Source organism: Octodon degus, unplaced genomic scaffold, assembly GCF_000260255.1.
Source record: "Octodon degus isolate 3935 unplaced genomic scaffold, OctDeg1.0 scaffold00225, whole genome shotgun sequence".
Classification (NCBI taxonomy): Eukaryota; Metazoa; Chordata; class Mammalia; order Rodentia; family Octodontidae; genus Octodon; species Octodon degus.
The window spans coordinates 816,844-837,359 of NW_004524801.1; the positions used below are offsets into that span (position 1 = coordinate 816,844).

The 20,516-nt window shown below is 42.0% G+C and overlaps 1 protein-coding gene across 4 annotated transcripts in view; it reads left to right on the forward strand.

The window, feature by feature from the left end:
* Positions 1-3,417: 3,417 nt before the first annotated feature.
* The window catches only part of Tmem50b (transmembrane protein 50B), a 44,975-nt gene continuing 27,876 nt past the window's right edge, over positions 3,418-20,516 (forward strand). The window contains exon 1 of one of the 4 annotated variants that reach the window (XM_023705603.1): positions 3,418-3,566. The gene's annotated coding sequence lies outside the window, so the exon portion shown is untranslated. Of the gene's footprint in view, positions 3,567-3,800; positions 3,876-10,557; positions 10,614-20,516 lie in introns of those variants that run through there. The other 3 variants (XM_004645339.2, XM_023705602.1, XM_023705601.1) reach the window with 3 other exon arrangements.

The following is a 20,516-nucleotide window of genomic DNA, read 5'->3' on the forward strand; positions in this document are numbered from 1 at the left end:
AAAAAAAAAAAAAAAAAAAAAAAAAAGGCAAAAGAAAACCAAAACAAAAAAACAAAAACAAACAAACAAAAGCAAACAAACACCTCTGGTAAAAACTTCCACTTGTCCTCTGGTTCATTGGGCCTGTAGAATCAGAAGAGAAAACTTGAAATCTCTGTTTTCATGTCTTATATGTTTCCTTTGCTGCCTTAACTTATGTGTGAAATTCTCCTCAGCTCTGCATGTAGACATGTTGATCTTTTTTTGTTCCAAACTATAAACTAGGGGTTACTTGACCTAGACTTGTCTCTTCTCTCTCCTTCCCCTTCAAGGTTGAAGACAGCCACTGGCCTCCAAGCCCAAGGATAGCAGGCCATGAACAGAGCACAAGGAGCAGCATCAGATCTGGAAGGTCTCTGCCCCTGAGTGAGAAATGCACTACTTCTCCCTTTTCCTAGTCTGTCTGCCTCACTTGTAATTTCTGACCCGTATCTGTAATCCCGCAGCTCCCTGGACCTGAGAAGTTGACTTACAAGCAAAAATCTTGCTTCTCTATTCTTTGGCTGCTTAGGAAAGCCTTGTCTTATTTTATCTTATTGATTTTCTTATCACGTATTAAATGTGCAAACAGTGGCCTTCACAGTGATGTTTGCATACAGGCATACTTTATAAAAGGGCCTCGTTCCACCTCTCTCTTTCCAGCCTTCTTTCCCAGTTCTAATAGCCCTCTTCTACTTTGAGATCCTCTTTCTCTCAGTTCCCAAATATCAATTAATGCAGTTTAGGCTGGACTTCAATTACTGTGTAACCTAGGCTGGCCTTGGACTCACAGTGATCCTCCTGCCTCAGCCCCAACTGCTGAGATTACAGGTGTATGCCACTATGTCCAGCTTTTAAAAAAATATATTATTAATTAATTAATTTTTATTTGATATAGGGTCTCACTATGCAGTTCAGACTTCCCAGCGCTGGGATTACAGGCGTACATTATCCCACCTGGTTTTGGTGGTCAGCATGGTGTAGGGCCAGCACAGCATGCAGTAACGGGGATCAAACTCAGGTCCTTGTGCTTGCCAGGCAGGTACTTAGAGCACCAAGCTATCTCTCCAGCCCTATGCCCAGCTTTTGGGGACATTCTTGATCTAAACCATGATGCTTGTCTATGTCTGACATATCAATCAAGTGGACGTTCATTTTTCTGCAAATGACAGAGTTCTGTTCTTCATGGCTGAATAATACTCTATTGTATATATGCAAATCTCTCTCTCTCTCTCTCTCTCTCTCTCTCTCTCTCTCTGGTACTGGGGATTGAACTCTGGACCTTGTGCATGCCAGTCAGGCACTTATCGCTGCTGAGCTGCCTCCCCAGCCGAAACCTTACTTTCTTTACCATTCATCTGTGGGCAGACATCTCGGCTGACTCCACATTTTGGCAATTGTGAATAATGCTGCAATAGAGAAGGATGTGGCAGGTGATCGTTTTTTATGTTAATTTCACTTCCTTTTCTTTTTCTCTACATTCTGCTTCCTTTTCTTTTTCTCTACATTCTTGCTGCATTTGTTTTTTTTTTTTAAACTATTTTTTTAATGGTCCTTCATTTAATATATTTTTATTTTTTATTATTTATTTATTTATTTTGTGTGTGTGGCCAGCTCAGCCCACCAGGGGGCAGGGCTGGCTGGCATGTGGTGCTGGGGGATTGAACGGTGGTCCCTGTGCTTTGCTTAGCTTAGCTTGTTCTAAGAAGGTGCTTTAGACCACTGAGCCATCTCACCAGCCCACTGAGCCATCTCACCAGCCCCCAGCATTTGTTATTTATTAACAGCCATTCTAACTGTGGTGAGAGGGACTCTCAGTGTGATTTTTTTTTTTTTTGCGGAACCAGGGATTGAACTCAGGCCCTTGTGCTTGCCGGGCAAGTGCTTATTCTACTGAGCCATCTCCCTGGCTCTTTCTCAGTGTGGTTTTGATTTGTATTTCCCTGATGGTTAATGTTCAGCATTTTTTCCCCATATATTTACTGAAAAAGTCTTTCTTTCTCTTCAACACTAGTCTCGCAGACATTGGTTTTCCTAGTTATTTCATTTCATTTATTTATTTTTTGTGGTACTGGGGCTTGAACTCAGGACCCTGCACTTGCCAGGCAAGTGCTTATTCTACTGAGCTATCTCCCCAGCCCTATTTTATTTCTTTTTGAGACAGGGTCTCACTATGTAATTCAGTCTGGTCTTGAACTGGCTAGTAGCCCAAGCTGGCCTTGAACTCATGGCAGTCCTCCTGCCTCAGCCTCCCAAGTTCTGGGTTTACCAGTATGCATTACCATGCCAGGCTTCAGACATTGGTTATGGATGATTTGGATATCAGTGCTTACATAGTGTTTTTTCCCCAAAGCCAGAAACGAGATTTTGTATTCAGTAGGAAACTCAAGATTTCCAAAAGCTACTGAAATTATGATGAAAATTCAAGAGGCCATATCTTTAAAGGAGACAAGTGGAGAGACATTTGGCTCTGAGAAAGCTGAAAATCTGAGTGGAGAGATGGGAAAAAATGGTTAGATGAAAATCAAAAGACTAGTTGTGTTACATTGGTAATCTCAGGAAACAGTACTAGTAAAGTATTCTTGAATGAGTTAACTCCATCTTTCTAGGACTCCATTTCTTTTCTTTTTAATTAATTATTTTGGTACCAGGAATCAAACTCAGGACCTTGTGCTTGCCAGGCAGGCACTGTGCTACTGAGCTATGACCCCGGCCCTTCTTTTATTTTAAAAATTATTTTTATGTCTTTATTATTTTGAGATAGAGTCTTGCTATGTAGATCAGGTTGGCCTTAAACTTACTATGTGCTACCCGAACTAACTGCAATCCTCCTGCCTCAGCCTCCGTACTGCTGGGATTACAGGCAGGTGCCATTTGTACAGTGGGGACTGCAGAAAGGCACTGCTGAAGACTCCTGGTTTCTGAGACCTATCTTGGAGAACGGGCCCTGTCTCCGTAGCTGCAGGGGTCATTGCCCCGCCAATAAGCACAGGAGACCCTGTCCTGCTGAGGGCGTGGGCTGCCCTGCTCCAGTGAGCTCACAGTTGCTTCACGTGAAGTCCGCGTGCACAAAGGCCGCGGTCCGAGTTCGAAGGCCGCAACTGCGGCACCAAGACATTGGTCTACACAACACTGACAAGTGAGATGAGGTCTCTAGACCACTGCTCTGGAGGCTCTACGACCCCAGGCGCCTCAACCCGCCCTGAGGAGCCCCACACCCGGCTGGCCATTTACTTTACCGCGATTGGTCGCTGCGGAGAGCACGGCGTCGCGCCTCGCTCTGCAACGCCTTAGCTCCGCCTCCTGGCCCATCGCCCCTCCTCTTAGAGGTATGCCCCGCCCCCGGCCGTTCACTTTCTGCTCGCTGATTGGTCACTACCATTCTCACGGCGTTTTACCCCGCCCCACGGCGCCCTCACCTCGCGCCCGACGCCTGCTCACCACTCCAGGGCCTGAGGAGGAGCCGGCGGACATCGACTCAGTTACTGTGCAGGCTCCTCCTCCGGCCTGCAGCTTTGGGGGTCGGCGTGGGTGTCGGAGAGACTCAGGTGAGCGCGGTTGGCTGGTCTGGGATGCGCGAGGCCCCACGTCCAGGCGTGGGAAGGTGCCCCCCAAGCCCGCGGGCCCGGCCCTGCCTGAGAGGGGCTGCGGCGCAGCGCGTCTCGGCCGGGACTCCCGGCTCCCGACATCCCTCGGGTGACCGAGGCCGTGACACGGCCTTGACCCCCACCTGCCGGGCGTTTTCAGAGTCTGGAGAGGTTGCCGGCTTCCTCTTTGGGGGCCTCGCGGCGACGGGCACGGGAGAACACGGACGCCCGGCCCTTCCTCTGTCCTGCGTGCGCTCCGACCTATTGCTGGCAATCTGTGCGTGTACCCTGGACTTTTCTGACTCCATCAAGCACAGAGATGGGGGGAAAGTGGGAGAAAAGGACCCCGAGTCTTCCGAGAATAAATCATGAGTGTGGAGTGGCCTTTAAGGTGCAGAGCGGCACGGCGCTGTGTCCGTATGTCCCCGGAGCCAGGTCGTTGTGGGGGAGGCCACTTCAGGCATTAAATGGGCTTCTGAGGTAACCCTGGAAGGTAGATCTCTGACCTTTCCCGAAGCGGCCGGCGCGCTGGCTTGCGCGGTTCCCGCGTCCCTGCGCTGCTCTGCGGCGACGGGAGGAGGGGCGGGGATTGGAGCGCCCGGGAGTCGGAGGTGGAAGCAGCATCTTCCCTCCAACTCTGCATCCTGCTTATACTGTCAATCCCTTTTCCTGGCGGTTCCGGAGACGCTCCTTCCCAGGCTTGTCATCTTTTTTCTCGTCTTCCGTCTCTTACCAACCTGCTTAAGTTTCCAGTGGAGAGCATACACGAAAACATTTTAACCCACAGTGCTGTTGCAATGTTCCTCGATGTTAAGATGGAAACCAAAGGTTTTTTGTGACTATTGATTCCCTGGGAAAAGCAGGCATAGCTGGAGCTGGGTGAGGATGTATTTTTCCTCTTTGGGAAACACATTGTTTCCACTACCTCTTGTACCACTTAGGATCCTTTCACCTGGCTGATCTTTTTTGAATTCACTTCTGGGTCCCAAGGTAAAGAGGTATCTTATTTTATCCTTTGTGGTTTTCAAACAATAGACGTAAAGTTGAGTTGTAAAACAGGTATTACAAAAGAATAGTAAGTAAAATATCAAATACTGCATAGATGTGTTAAGAAGAGAGAATTTCTTTGTTTTTATCACTCTTTGTACTTTAAAAGTCCCAGTTCCATTCCAGAGAAGGCGAACACAGTATGTTATTTGGTGACTGACATAAAATGACAAATTTCTTATGAACATTTTCATATCGTATGAACTTTAATTTTAAAATTCATTGTATACCATTGTTCAGATATACAATGTTCTTTTTTGGTCTTTTATCAAAGAACTTTGACTGTTTCTGAGCTTTAGCTATTAAAAGCCTTGTCTGAAATAATTTTTGGCATTGAAGGATGGTTGAAGTAAAAAAACAAACCCAACCAAAGGTTGGTTGAAGTAGATCCCTCTTTCTAACGTATAATAATACTTTAGTATAATTTATACCTATAGTATAATTTAGTATAATTTATGTTATGTCAGAACGTAACAATTTTTTTTATAATTTATAATTTATAAGATTTTATAATTTAATTAATAATTAAATTTAATTAATAATTAATAATTTACAAGATTTTATAATTTAAAGGCAGCTGCCAAACATATTCTTAGGATCTGTGTGACCCCTTATACTGAAAGTCTACATCAGAGAAAATTTGGAGTACTGTATTAATAGCAAATTTATGAACCTTGTTACTGCTGAGTGGTGTTGACCTTAAGGTTATATGGCCTCATTTGATTGGCAAGAATGAGTAGAGGGTGCTTTGAGGAAGAGAGAATGTGAATAGACATATTTTGTGTTCCTATGGTTCTGTGGCAACCTTCTTCATTTCCATTCATAATAGATACATTTGTTATTTTTTTGTTTTACAAATTCATTTCTTTTATTGCAAAACATAATTCAACTACCAGAAGTATTTAAAAAATACGTTTGCACTGATCACTATTGACTACTATGAGATTAACAAAGAAGGCCTCAGGGGAAGCCCTTGATTTTTGTGTTAATCTTTCTTTTGCTTTTAAGAAAAGCTTGGGGGGCTGGGGAGATGGCTCAGTAGGATAAGTGCTTCCCTGGCAAGCGCAAGTGTCTGAGTTCAATCCCCAGTTCCGCGAGGAAAAACAAAAAAAACAAAAACAAAAAAAAAGAAAAGCTTGAAGACTGGGAGACAGCTCAGCTTTACACATTGTATATAAATACTTTTATGTATGTATATATTTATACATATACACAAACATTCATGTACATATAGTCATAAGTGCACACTTACCCTTATACCCTGAACAGTATAGTTTTAAGTGAGTAGTGTTAAAATTCCCATACAAAAAGCATGTTTCCAGATTTTACCTGTTAAGAATTAAAGAGCTATTTTTTAATTTTTAAATTTTTTTTTTATTTATTTACTTGGTGCAGGGTCTTGCTACGCAGCTCAGACTCATAGTGATCCTTGTGTCATGGCCTCCTCAGTGCTGGGATTATAGGCATGCACCACCATACCTGGTTTTGGTGCCTGCTTGGTGCGAGGCCAGCATGGCATGTGGTACTGGGTGTCAAACCCAGGTCTTTGCACTTGCCAGGCAGATACTTATACTGCTGAGCGATCTCCAAAAATTAAAGAGTTATTTTTTTAAATTAAGTTTATTGGTACAATTTAGATATACATCATGATCATATTCATTATAGGGAGTTTGTACCTGTATATGATATATCTTAGTTCCTCTTTTTTTCTTCCATTCTCCTACCCTCTCTTCAGTACCTCTTCCCCTCATTTACAAAGCTTTGTTTGCATTTTATCCTTTTTTTCTTTCTCCTTCTACCCCCAGGTCCTTTTTCCTTTTGAACAATTTCTATTTCATGATATCTATTATATACTTTGGTTCTTATTTACATTTTCAGTTTCTTATATAAGAGAAGCAATGAGATATTTACACATGTATGTCTGTTTTATTTCATTTATGAGAATGGTCTCAAGGGCTGGCTCAGCAGATTAAAGTGCCTGCTTAGGCAGAGCACAGCAGCCAGGGTTCCATCCCTGGTGTACTGTGCTGGCCCCGCCCCCGCCCCCACCCTGGGCATACTCAGATGGCAATTGAGACTTGGTGTGGTAGCATTTACCTGTAATCCCAGCACTTGGGAGGCTGAAAACAAGAATCAGTACAAGTCCAATCTGTGTAGTGAGAGCCTGCAGACCCTGTACTAAAATTAAAAAAAAAAAAAAAAAAAAAAAAAGGTCTCAAGGCGCATAGTAACTGGTTTTCTTTTTTTGATACTGGGACTCAAACTCAGTACTTTTTTATTTTTATTTTTTTCTATTTTTAGGGAAGGGTCTCACTACTAGATCGGACTGGTAGTGATTTGCCTGTTTACAGCTTCCCAAGAGCTGGAATTACAGGAGGTGCACCATCATGCCCTGTCTCAGTTGCTGTCTCAGTGCGCCCTGGGGGCAGGGCTGGTACTTATGTCTGCTTGCAGGCCCTTGTGTCTGCTTGCAGGCACTGTAATCTGCTGAGCTATTTGGCTGGCTCTTTATTTTATTTATTTGTTTAATTTTATTTTTTTCTCATTTTGAAACAAAATCTCATTATGCAGTTGAGACTGGCCTTGAGCTCACTTTGTAGCCCAGGCTGGTATTGAACTCATGACAATCCTCCTGCCTCAGCCTCTGGAGTGCTGGAATCACGGGTGTGCAACCACACCCAGCTTACATCTTTATTTATAGTGATTTTTCAAGTAAAACTACATACTCCAGAGCACAGATAAGGCCCAAATAGGCTTTGTAGAAAATAGAAGGGCTTCTCAAATTTGAGATTAAATGTCTGTATTATTATCATAACTTCCAATTTATTGTGTAAGGGAAGGACACTTGTCACTGATAGATCAAAGCTTCCAAGAAGAGATGAGCTGATCAAAGTGGCTTCAGGCCCCTGCTTGAAACAGGGCCCTTTCTGAAGAAGTTGGGTGGTTTTAGGAAGGAGTTTTAGTCAGTGGGATTGGGGCTGGGCATGTGGAAGACACTAGTGGGGATTAAGTACTGGAAGGACAGTAGACATAAGGTCAGGGAAGTGCATTACCCTGCATTCATGTTTCATAGCTCACCATTTCCTACCTGCAGTTACTAGGGAAGGTCAAAGCCAAATCTTGAAGCTAGGAAAGTGCATGGCTGCTGCTGATTGCTTCCTGCCAGGCTTGTGGGCAAGCAGGAACTGCATCAGTGGGAGCTCAAGCTAAGGCAGCCCTGCCTAGGACAGATAGGGATCTGGACCCCATCTTGGTGTCAGTTCTTAGCTAAACCATAGCTGATCACTGTGCTTCAGGCTGGCCTGGCTGTCTTCTGCTCAGCTGGCTGCAAGCTTCTCTTTAGCTCTCCTGTTGGTTCTTTCCTATATCCTGTATCCTTTTGTATTGATTCTACTCTTTGTAGTGGAATTCAATCTCCAGTAGTATGTAGGACAAGTTACCTTTTTTGGAGTCTTTTATGTCTGAATGTGTTTCAATTCTATACTTGACTGATATTTTGGCTGGTGTTAGTTATGGTTGGAACTGCTTTTCCTTTAGAGTTTTGAAGCTGTTGCTCCATTGTCATCTTTTGCGGAACAGGGGATTGAACTCAGGCCCTTGCGTTTGCCAGGCAAGTGCTTATTCCACTGAGCCATCTCACCGGCCCCTCCATTGTCATCTTGATTCCTGTGTTGAAAATTCCAAGCCATTGTGACCCCTGAGACTGCTGAGATTACAGGTATATGGCACCACATATAGCCATTTGTGAATCTTTTATCCTGGTCATTTATTTATTTATTTAATTTAGTACAGGGTCTATAGGATCTCACAATGTAAATTGGATTTGTAGTGATTCTCCTGTTTTCAGCCTCTCAAGTGCTGGAATTATAGGCACATGCCACCACACCCAATCTCAATCCCTGTCTCAGCATGCCTCTGGGGACGGGGCCGACTTACATGTATGCCCAGGATCAAACCCTGGCTGCTGTGCTCTGCTTAAGCAGGTGCTTTAGTCTGCTGAGCTATCTGGCTGGCCCTATTATCCTGGTCTTTTAATTTCATATCCATTTGCTGTCTTGTTTTCTTTCTCTAATTATTACTGTTTTCTTGTTACCAACATTCATGTTTAATTTTATTTTTTTGGTACCAGGGTCATACTCAGGATCTTGTGCTTGCCAGGCAGGCATTTATGCTGTTGAGCTATATCCCCAGCCCCTCCTTGTTAGTTACATTTTTAAATTGTGAAGAATGTTTTTCCATTTCTGTGTTTCTTAGGATAGCATTTTATTTATTTATTTATTTTCTGTCTTTTTGAGATAGGGTCTCTGATATGCAGCTCAGGTTGGCCTTGAGTTCATTTTGTATCCCACGCTGGTCTCAGCAAAGATCCTTCTGCCTCATCCTCTCAAGTGCTGGGATTACAAGGATATGCCACCACACTAGCAATATTTTATTCTAGGATGTCTGTTTTGGTCTTTTGAGATCAGGTTTCTATACAAAGGTCAGGCTGCCTTTGAACTCTTGGTGATCCTCTTGCCAAGGCTCCTGAGTGCTAGGATCCACAGGGATGTACCACAAAGCCTGAATTTCATTCTAGTTTTTCTAAAGTTACAGTGATAATAGTTTTTCTTTCTGAAAGCTTTGTATCGGGCTGCTTATTTTTGTTTTGTATATCTTTCATGTTCAAGTTTCCTCAGATCCATAGCAATCACTGACTTTTTGCTAATAAGTAAAATTGAAAAGTTGATTGACTCCTCTGAAGGTGTAGATGTGGATATGGCTTTTCACTGTGTATTTTCCTGCAGAATAATCTGGCTGGGCCATTGGTTAGGGGTGCCCTTTGCTGTCAGTGTCCTGAGCCTGAAGAGGGACTGAAACTTCATTTAGCATAGTCACAAATATTAAATTTTAGTGTGATACATTATCTGTGATACGTTATGTTTGTCCTGGAATTCCCCAGCCCATTACACAAGAAAAAGGCAAACAACAGAGAGATAAAACAAAACTCATAGATTTGTCCGGATGTGGAAGGAGGAGTTGCCAATACCGTGAAGAAAGAAGGAATCACATCCTAGGACCTACCTTTTTTAAAACTCTTCCCCTACTCTTTACCCATTTGGTTCTCTCTCTCTCTCTCTCTCTCTCTCTCTCTCTCTCTCTCTCTCTCTCTTTTGGTGAAACCGGGGATTGAACTCAGGCCCTTGCTCTTGTCAAGGAAGCGCTTATTCCACCAAGTCATCACCTGGCCCCCCAAACTATTCCAAGGGCCCAGCTGCCCTTATTTTTTATTTTATTTTTATTTTATTTTTTGGCAGAACCAGGGATTGAACTCAGGCTCTTGCGCTTGCCAGGCAAGTGCTTATTCTACTGAGCCATCTCCCCATCCCCCACCCATTTGGTTCTCAACTTGCCCTGCTGGCAGTTTAGGTTTTGGTTTTCTTGGGTTTGTCAGTTAACTGACATCTGCTTTCCAGCTTTGAAACTTTTTTTGTTTTTGGTACCAGGGATCAAACTCAGGACCTTGCACTTGTCAGGCAGGTGCTCATGCCGCTGAGCTATATCCCTGCCCCCCAGCTTTGAAACTTTTATTGTTCTTATCTCCTTTTCTGGGTTTCCTAACTTAAGGAGTTGGTGTTTTAAAAAAACTTCCTGTCTTGTTGTTCTAGTGGGATTTTGGGAGGGACTAAAATGAGATGCTTGTGTACAAGTGATCTGCCATTTTCATCCAGGAACAGTAAGATGTTTCCTAACCTGGGAGTCCTGGTAGTACTGCCAGGAACAGAGTGCCCTAAAGTAGTTGTATGTGGGAGCATCCTTGTGCTTGAGTGACAGGACTGAATGTTCACATATCCCCTGTGACCTCATTAATTCTCTTTTTGTGAGGGACATGTTATTGCCCCAGCATACACACTGGAAGGCCACAGCCATGGCAAGCATGACTGGAAGCTAGTCCAGGAGGGCTAGTGTGGACTGTGTATCCGAGTAGGCACAGCTGGGGAGTGGCTGAGTGGGAGTGAGCCAGGGTTATGCTGTCAGCCACCTCTGGTAGCTAATTCAGGAAGAGATTCCCTGATATTCAAGCTGTCCAGTGCCTTTGAACTCCTTAGAAATCTTCTTAATGTTGGTCTTTTCTGAATCCTCCTTAATCCCTCTGCTTTCCCAGTGCTGCTTGCCAGGAGGGCACCCTTTTGCAGGTGTGGATGGAAAGCTGTGACCCTGGAGCCCATTGATGGAACTGGAGAGTAGTTCTTTAATGTGCAGCTCAAGACAGGCAGAGATGTCTAAGCAGGGCCCCTGTAGAGGTGGGGCAGGCACCCTTTTGCTGGGACTGAGTCAGCGCTGGATGGTCCAGCAGATGTTTACCCTCACATGCATGCTATTATCCTTTTCTAGCTTTTCATTACTGGCAGGTATGGTGGTGCATGCCTGTGATCCCAGCACTCGGGAGGCTGAGGCAGGAGGATCACTGTGAGCTCAAGGCCAGCCTGGGCTACACAGTGAGACCCTGTCTGAAAAAAAAGTTAACATTTTGGTTTATGCTTAACCGTGTGATAATATATTGATAGCATTGATAGTTTGTCACTAGACAGTGTCAGAGGACCTTAAGTGAGGTGTGGAACCTAACTTAGTCTTCTTGTAAGTATGCAGGTTTGCTGACTCCAGCTGTGGAAATAAAACACAGTGGCACAGAAAGGGTTTGAGGTCACAGAGGACATGTGAGCACTCAGAAATCAAAAGTTACACACCCAGAGAAATAGAGTGCAGGCCCTCCAGATAGAGACACCTTTTCTGAAAATGAGAAATTTATGCTTGAGGAGTGAAAACTCTGGTAAAAGGTGGGATCCCCTTTCCTTCTGTGGGTATTGGCTCATATTACAGATATGAGTCCAATTTTTGTTTTTAAGATGGATAATTTAAGTGTTTGTTGAATTCTCTCAACCTGTGATTTTATCTTAGGGTCAAGTTTCTGGTCTTTACTCTCTCAGTTAAGCCTACTAATGGATTGTGAGTGTACCTGAGGAGCCTAAATTTAATTGAGCAAATGCTGATATAAATTGCCTTGGATGACTTTGACTGGGTCCTGCAAATTGCAGTCTTAAAAGTACAATTTTTAGTACTTTTTTGATGCCTTATCTTCTTTCTACCAGTCTTGCTTTTTCTGTCACACCTCCGCTTGACCCCCTAAGTATATCAGCTGACAAGCCTTAGTCTTTGTGAGGGCTTGTACGCCAGGCCTGTGATAGAGATGGCAGAGGTGGCAGTTCAGGTGACTTCTGAATTGCCTTGGGGTTCTTCTGCCATTGTCTTGATGAATGTGTTCTGGAAACCAGGTTCATCTCTTTATCAGATAGTTACTTGGCTGTATTCTTGTTCTGACCTGAATAAGCTTGTTTTCTTTTCCTTTTTTTTTGGTACTGGGAACTGAACTTGGTGGGACCTTGCACTTGTACGAGGTACAGTTACGGTAGGTACGGTACTGAATAAGCTTTCCAATATGGATAGGCTGAGGATATTTTCCAAATTTTGAAATTTTTGCTCCTCTTTTGGTTAGTGGTTTAAGTCATCTGTGCCTATTAGTGCACAGTTCAAGAGAAGCCAAGCTATACCTCCAATACTTTGCTTAGAAATTTCCTTAGTCAGCACGTAACGCTAGTACTAGTTACTTAGAAGGCTGAGGTGGGAGGATTGCTGAAGCTTAAGGTACTGTGGACAATATGGCAAGACCCTGTCTTAAAAAAAAAATAAAAAATTCCTAGCTAAATATCCAGTTTGCCAGGTTACAAGTTCTGCCTTTCACAGAAGAGTGAAACACAAACCAAATTTAACCAACTTCTTTGGCTCCTTGTAGCAAGGATTGCCTTTGTTCCATTGCTCCATGACGTGTTCTTCATCTGAGATGGTAATGAGTGGCCCTTACTGCCTGTGTTTCTACCAACTTTTTTTTTTTTTTTTTTTTTATTGGGAATCAAACTTGACCTCATGCTTGCCAGGCAGGCACTGTGCTGCTGAGCGGTCTCCCCAGCCCCCAACATTTTGTTCATGACAACTTTCCCACTGCAAAGGATTGAGGCTCACCATGTACAGTTCTATTCCTTGGATTTGCTTTGTCTTTTTGAGACAGGGTCTTGCTACGCAGTGCAGGCTGGGCATGAGCTCACTTTGTAGCCTGGGCTGGCCTTGAACTCAGTCATCCTCCTGCCTCAGTCTCCTGAGTGCTGGGATACAGGCTTACAGGTGTGCACCACCACATCTGGCTCATTTATCTATTTTATTATGCTATCATCTCTCCTTTCTCCCACTTAAGCACCACATAGCCAGTACTTTTTATCTGTCATTGATGAATCATAAATTTCCAGAACAGTGTCTGGCACGAAGCAGGCACTGTGAGTAAATAATGAAGGAAAGCTGGTATTTGAGTTGGAAAGTAACAGTTAAGCCACAGCTGAAGTATGAGTTAATTAGGTGAGAGATTAGGGGTGGAGACAGAGCAAAAAGAGGGCCTGTTTTAGGTGGGGTGAATTTAGCACTTGTGAGGTACTAAGAGAAACCATTGTGATAAGAAAGACACAGAAGTGATTTGTTATAAGAAGAGAATGGGTTTTATAAGTTTTATTTTTTAATTTTAGTTTTATCTTTACATTAAAACAAATGAGAAGATAATTATGTGTTTTAAACAGGAGGCAGGTTCTAGATTTGTATAGTTTTCCATGCAGCAATCCTAGCTGTAAGAGTTGAAGATTACAGCAGAATTGGTTACATCTGTAATGCCCTATTGTATGAGGGAAGGTAGAGTGCCGGGGAGATAGCTCAGTGGCATAAGCACCTGTCTGGCAAGTGCAAGGTCCTGAGTTTGATCCCAGGTACCAAAAAAAGAAAGCCTCATATGAGGGGAGGTAGAGAGGCCAGTATTCACCTGGTGGAAATGATGGGAGGAAGCTAGACTTGATAGACATTTAGGAGGCACCATCAGGTAATTGATTGGCTGTGAGAGGGCAGGGAAGAGGAATAAGGACACTTGTCTATTTCTGGCTTGCATAAGTGGATGAATGGTGATTTACTTATTGTTGTGAATTCCAGAACAGGATCAAGTTTGGAAGAAATGTGAACTCGGGTTCAGACATGTTAATTTAAGACAGTGTGTAAGATGAAGTCGGGTATGTAAATCTGGGATTCTATATTTTAAATCTGTAAATCTGCTTCACTGAGAAGCAGTGGAGGGGAGAGTTTATGAAATAATCTATATTAAAAGTTGTTAACTAGCCAGGTGTGGTGATGTGTAACTGTAATCCCAGAATTTGTGAGGCTGAGGCAGTAGGATGCAGCGAGTTTGAGGCTTGCCTGAGTGAATTCAAGGTCAGCCTAAACTGCATAGGGAGATCCTGTCTTGGAAAAGAAAAGTGTTATTCAGTAGGACCACTGATAAGGAAAGTTACAAAGTTATAAAATTAAAGTCTTTATTTATTTTATATATATTTTTAATGTATTTAGTACGGGGTCTACTGGGTCTCACTACACAGATCGGACTTGTAGTGATCCTGTGTTCAATCTCCCAAGTGCTGGGATTGCAAGTGTGCGTCACCAAGCCCAGTCTCTATTGCAGTCTGAGCATGCCCCGCGGGGCAGGGCCAGAATGGCATGCTCAGGAATTGAACCCCGGTTCCTGCTTCTGCCTAAGCAGGTGCTTTAATCTGCTGAGCTATCTGGCCAGCCCTAAAGTCTCTTAATTTAAAAATTTACTTTCCTTTTTACTTTTGTTTCAGATTTAAATCTTTTACCCAAAGTGTAGGTGCTTACTAAGTTTTATTCTTGTTGTATCTTTGTGTGTGTGTGTGTGTGTGTGTGTGTGTGGCGCCAGCTCAGCCCACCAGGGGGCGGGGCTGGCTGGCATGTGGTGCTGGGGGATTGAACCGTGGTCCCTGTGCTTTGCCAAGCTTGTTCTAAGTAGGTGCTTTAGACCACTGAGCCATCTCACCAGCCCCTGTTGTATCTTATTTTATATGATTTTCAATTCAGAAGGCAAATAAATATTCCCTGAGCTTAAGTATGCAAAAAGTCTTTTCTGAAAGCACTTAGATCACTGAATAATTCATATTGCTGGATTTTAAGGCCCATGAAACATTCATTATGAGTGCTTAGAAATCTGGTTTATGGCTAACTCAAGAAGAAAACTATTTTCCAGATTCCTTTGGCAAGGTTTAATTCAGTGTTAATTATCAAGGTCATTACAGACTTCATTAGACAGCTTTCTACTGTTTCAGAATGCTCAGTGTCCTCTAAATCAGAGCTGTGTATCTTATTTTTGTTCTTTTGTCTTCACCACAGCCTGAGAACAACTTTCTCTTCCTGTGCTCTGAAAATGAGAGAAATGTAACAGAACTGTGGATCATGATGAGCAGCAACCTAGTATCTTGGCCTAGTGTCTTTCCGCAATTCCAAAGATTGTGGAATCAGATGTGAATTGGTTTTCCTCCTTTCTGGCTATGTGACCTTGGCAAGTTAACCCTTCTAGTAACATGAAGATCATAATAGCAGCCACCTTAGCATGTTTGTGAAGATTAAAAGGAATGTTTTCTGTGAAGAATGAGAATTGGAGTGGTCTCTAAAGAGCCTAGCATCTGTAAGCAACCTATAATAGCTAGTGTTGGTGGCAGCAGTAGTAATGGGGAAGATCTAGAGTCTATTTTTATTTTGTCTGAGTCAGTTTTTGCTCTGGCAAGCAAGACTTACTATCTTGAATGGTGTTTATATTTTATTAAGCTGCTGTTTTGCAACAGATTTTTAAGTGATAGACATTATAATTAAATAGACTTCTTCAGTACTGGTCTCGAACCCAGGGCTTTTGCACTGAGCTGTCATATATATCCAGTCCTTTTTCAATTTTTTATTTTGGATAGAGTATCACTAAATTACTGAATTGCCCAGGGTGGGCTTGAATTTGTGATGCTTCTGCCTTAGTCTCTCACAGTGCTGGGATTACAGGTGTGTGCCACTATGCCCAGCCTGGAATGATTTGATTTTAAAAAGAGTTAACTGATTTCTGTATTAACATGCGTACTCCCAATGATGAAGGCTAAGTTTCATTAATCTTTATTTTTTCCTCAGTGCATTGCTCATAGGAAGCCTTCTGTAAGTGTTCAGAACATGCTATAGAGAAGTTTTGTGCTGATTTACAGGTGTAGGTGTGATTTGCAATTGAGGTCTTCTCTGCTGCTGGGCACACAGTAACCCAAGAAGGGCAGCAAATAGAGTGGGGCACTGATTTTATTCCCAGGCTTCTTTCAAATTTTCTTCTTGAGATACTTGAGCTGTGCTCATGACTTCAGGTACCACTTTGTTACTAAGAACCTCTAGTATATATCTCTGTCTTAAACCACTCTTTGAGACTCCAGTTGTGTTTAGGATCTCTTCACCTGCATGTCCTTCAAATATATATACCCAGGCTAACTCTCTTCTTCCAGTGTTTTTTAACAGTCCCTGTTTTAGCTGCATTTTTTTCTTTTCTTTTCTTTTGGCGCTACTGGAGATTGAACTCAGGACCTTGCTCTTGCTAGGCACTGAGCTTTCTCCCCGGCCTGCAGTCCCTGTTTTGATTCATAGTAGCCTTTGGGTATCCAACAAAGAAGCCTGATAGCCATTATTGATCCCTCTTATCTATTGCTAATACCATTTTAATGTTTCTCAATTAAAAACCCTTTTCTTTGCTTGCATACTTTGACCTCAGTTCATACTCTTATTCTCTGTCTAGAGTGATGACAGATGTCTCTTTAAAATTCGTCTTTGATTTCTCTTCCACCCTGCTGCCTACTACAATTCTTTATAAATTACAGATATCATGTTACTTCCTGTTGCTTAGGGCAAAGTTTGGTAAACTATAACTAGTGGACAGCTCTGGCATTATGTGTATTTTGTGACTACAAATTCTATTGGAACATGGCATGCCTATTTGTTCATGTTTTGCATAAGCTGCTTTCATGCTGCAACAGCAGAGTTGAGTAGTTGTGACAAGGATTGTATGGTCCACAAACTTGTGTATACTCTGGTTCTTTTCAGCGAAGGTTTGCTACTAAAGTGGCTTAGAGGATAGAGTTCATATTTGAGTAGTAAAAAAAAAAAATCATTCATGACTTTGTTCTAAACAGGTTTTGATCATTATCATTCTCTAAAATACCCTACTTCTAGCCTTATAATTCTGTATATTTTATTTCTTTGTCACCTGACAATTCATGCTTCAATACTCACTTCAATTTATATAAATTTGTCGTGATGTTTCTTTGCCCCAAGCTGTCCTTGACCCACCCAACTGAAACCCTCAAAGAGGAGACCTCAATTTATTTCATAAATCAGTGTGTGGGAATAGCTACATATTTTCTGCTTATAGAACTAGTTATAACAGATTAATTTACAAAAAATTAATTTTAAAATGAATTTCATATGGGAAATAATTTTCACCATTTTAACCTTGGAATGTTATCTTAAGTTCATAGTGACTTTCCTTATTCTTGCTTTTTAATCAGGTAATACCTAATCTTTCATGAATAGTTCATAAACATATCTACAAAATATCTTGGTCAAATGTTCCTGTGTTGCCTTTTGTTTTAAGAGGTAGTTAAAATATTGACCCATCACCTTGAAATTATAGGACTTCCTTTTGTCCTTGTTAGAGTATATCTGGAAAGTCCTGTTTGTCTTGGAAGAATTCAACCATCATACTGTCTCCATTGTATTGGGCAGCAGTTTGAATCTCTTTTTCTGCCATCTAGCTGTTTTTTCTTTTCATTTTTCCTCGTGTCCCTATAGTTTTCTCTGTGCATCTACTTTCTAGGGTGAGCCAGGAGTTGAAAGGTAATTTAAGATGTTTGGGGTTTTCTCTTGTGTCCCATTCCTAGCCACAATTTCTTCTCTGAATTTCTAGCTGTTTCATCCTCTGGCCTCTTAGTAAGGCCAGTAAGATTGAATTTTTGCTTGAATTTTAGCCACTTTGTATCACAGGGATTCCCCTTAGAAGTGCAAGAGAGCTGTATAAAAGTGGATCCTGCTAGGCATGATGGTGCATACCTGTAATTCCAGCACTCGGGAGGCTGAGGTAGGAGAATTGCTGTGAGTTCAAGGCCAGCCTGGCTACATTGTGAGTTAAAGGCCAGCCTGAATTACAGAGCAAAACCCTTTCTCAGATGGATGGATAGATTGATAGACAGACAGGGTCCTACTCATTGTGTTTTCTTTTTTTCAAGAGTTACATCCCTCCAGATTTTACCAGCTTCTTAATACTCTGTGGTGGATTGTAAACTGGTCAGCTTGTTACACCCAGCTGAACTGAACTACTGTGGTGCTGGATTTGGGAGGCCCACCTGAGGATTGTTGCCGGCAGCATAAGAGGCAGAATTAGAGAAGCTGTTGGGAGGCTGCTAGGGAAGCTATTTGGAAAAGCTATTGGGAAATGTTAAGGAACTGCTGGTTCTCTTGGGCTATTCTGCTGGAGGACCTTGACATGCTGGCTTTCCTGATGAACTTGGAAGTTCTCAGTGGAGGAGGAGCTCAGGACCTCATTATCACTGAAAATGGCTGTGCTTCACTTTGGGGGAACTTTGGTCCTCATCTTGAGCATTATTTCCTAGCTTAGGAGGGGAAGATGGTACACAGCTCAGCTTCCTGAAGAGGCTTGTCATGTTGGCTTTCCTGATGTAAACTCATCTTTCCTCATCATTGGAGGAGCTCAGGACCTCACTGTTGCTGAGGATGGCAACTGCTCTTTAGGGGAACTCTGGTATTTATCTTGAGCATTGCTTCCTGGCTCCAGATCAGATCCCTCAGCCTGCTGGCATTGACTTTCTAGTTTTGGCCACTGATCTTTGTTTGGGCCTTCCCAGCACAGATCCATGAAAATGACTTGCATGAGACGTTGTGGGCTCCAGGCTTCTGTTTGGACTACAGAGGGCATTGTTAAGGGTTCTAGGTTTTCAGTTGGACTCATGAAGGATATTAGGATATTAGGATCTAGGCCCTTAGCATATGGGCAGATTTCTTGCACTTCCCTTTTGTAGATGATTCTTAGGGTGATTCATTATAAAATAATCTTACAAAATGTTTCCTATGTTGTATTGTTCCCCTTGCAAAACCCTAAACTACTATATGCTCCTTAGTAATTTTAAACAGTTTTTATGTTTGTTGTTCTTTTAGAATTTATAGTGGCTCTGAATCACTTTTTATTTTTTTTTTTGCAGAACCAGTGATTGAACTCAGGCCCTTGCGCTTGCCAGCCAAGTGCTTATTCTACTGAACTGTCTCCCTGGCCCCTGAATCACTCATTTGGACATAATTTCTTTGTTTTAGAAATCACCATAATATGCCATCCTTTTAGCTTTTTTTTTTTTTTTTAATGGTGTGCCCTGCTATACACCTGACCATGTCATTTTTATTCACATTATTTTTATTTCTTTTCTTTCTTTCTTTTCTTTTTCTTTTTCTTTTTTTTTTTTTTTTTTTTTTGGTACCAGGAATAAAACTCAGGACCTTGTGCTTGCCAGGCAGGTGCTGTGCCATTGAATTATATCCCTGGCTATTTGTCTCATTTCTGTCTGTTGTCACCTATTGCTACATTATAGCTTTAACTCCAAAACCTAGTGACTTAAAACAGTCATTATGTCTACAGGAGTCTGTGGGTTAGGAATTTGGAGGGCATAGCCAAAATGATGTATCTCTGCTTCATACACATAGCATCTCACCCAGGAGAGCTCCAAGTGCCCTAGCCCTGGGCACTTTACTCACACACTGGCAGTTGATGGTAGCTCTTGGCTGGGACCCATGACTGAACTGTGGGCCAGAACACCTGTACCTGGTTACCTCACAGCAGGGCATCCTTGGTTTTCTGCATGGTGACTCAGGACTATAGAAGTACTGTTTCAGATAACCAGATCAGTGCTGCACTGCCTTCTATGACCTAATCATGGAAGTTGCATGGTAGAAGTTACATAACATTATAACATTGTTTGCTCTTTTTTTTTTTTTTTTTTTTGTTTCCTCTCTTTTGGTCAGCCAGTCTTTCTTTCTTTTCTTTTTTTTGGTGGAACCGGGGATTGGACTCAGGCCCTTGCTTATTCTACTGAGCCATCTTCCCAGCCCCAGCCAGTCTTTCTTGTTGACTCAAATTTAAATATTAGAACATAGCTCCACCTGTCAATGGGAAAAGTCAAGGATGTTTTTTAATGGTTCGGAAAATTGACTACCGGTCCTTCTGACGTGTTCTACCACTGATCTGCTCTTCTAACCCCCTATAAACTGGTGGGAAAATCCCTGTGTTTGTTTAGCAAATAGCAAGCTCCTTCTTATGTCTAATCACAGTCCTATATACAGCTCAGTGGGTACTTATTGACATACTAATTTTCTCTTAAATAGACTAGGATCCAAAACAGTTTAAAACTTTAAGAAAGGAATAAGAAGCATGTACTCAGGAGACTGAGACAGAAAGATCACAGCTTCCCTCTGGGCAACCTAGCAAGACCCCATGCCAAAAAAAAATTTTTTTTTTAATGGTAAAGAGGTTTAACAATTTTATTTTATTTTTTAATCTTTTATTCATTTTAATGAGAAAAAATAAAATACCAATGAAACAGTTTCAAAACAGGTTAGTAGGACAGTTACAATAATTAATCCATTGCATATTGTTGTCTTCATTGTAGTTATTCAGAGGACAAGATGTAGACATATCTTGTTTAAGCAATATTAGTACAAACCTTTCTTCTTCCTGAACTAGGAGAAAGTAGCTGTATATCTATCCTATCTTGTTATGCCAATTTTTTTAAAAAAGGTGTTGGGCAATGTGGCTGAATGATAGAGGACCGTTAGGTTTGATCCCTAGTATTTAAAAAAAGTATTTTTTTTTTTTTT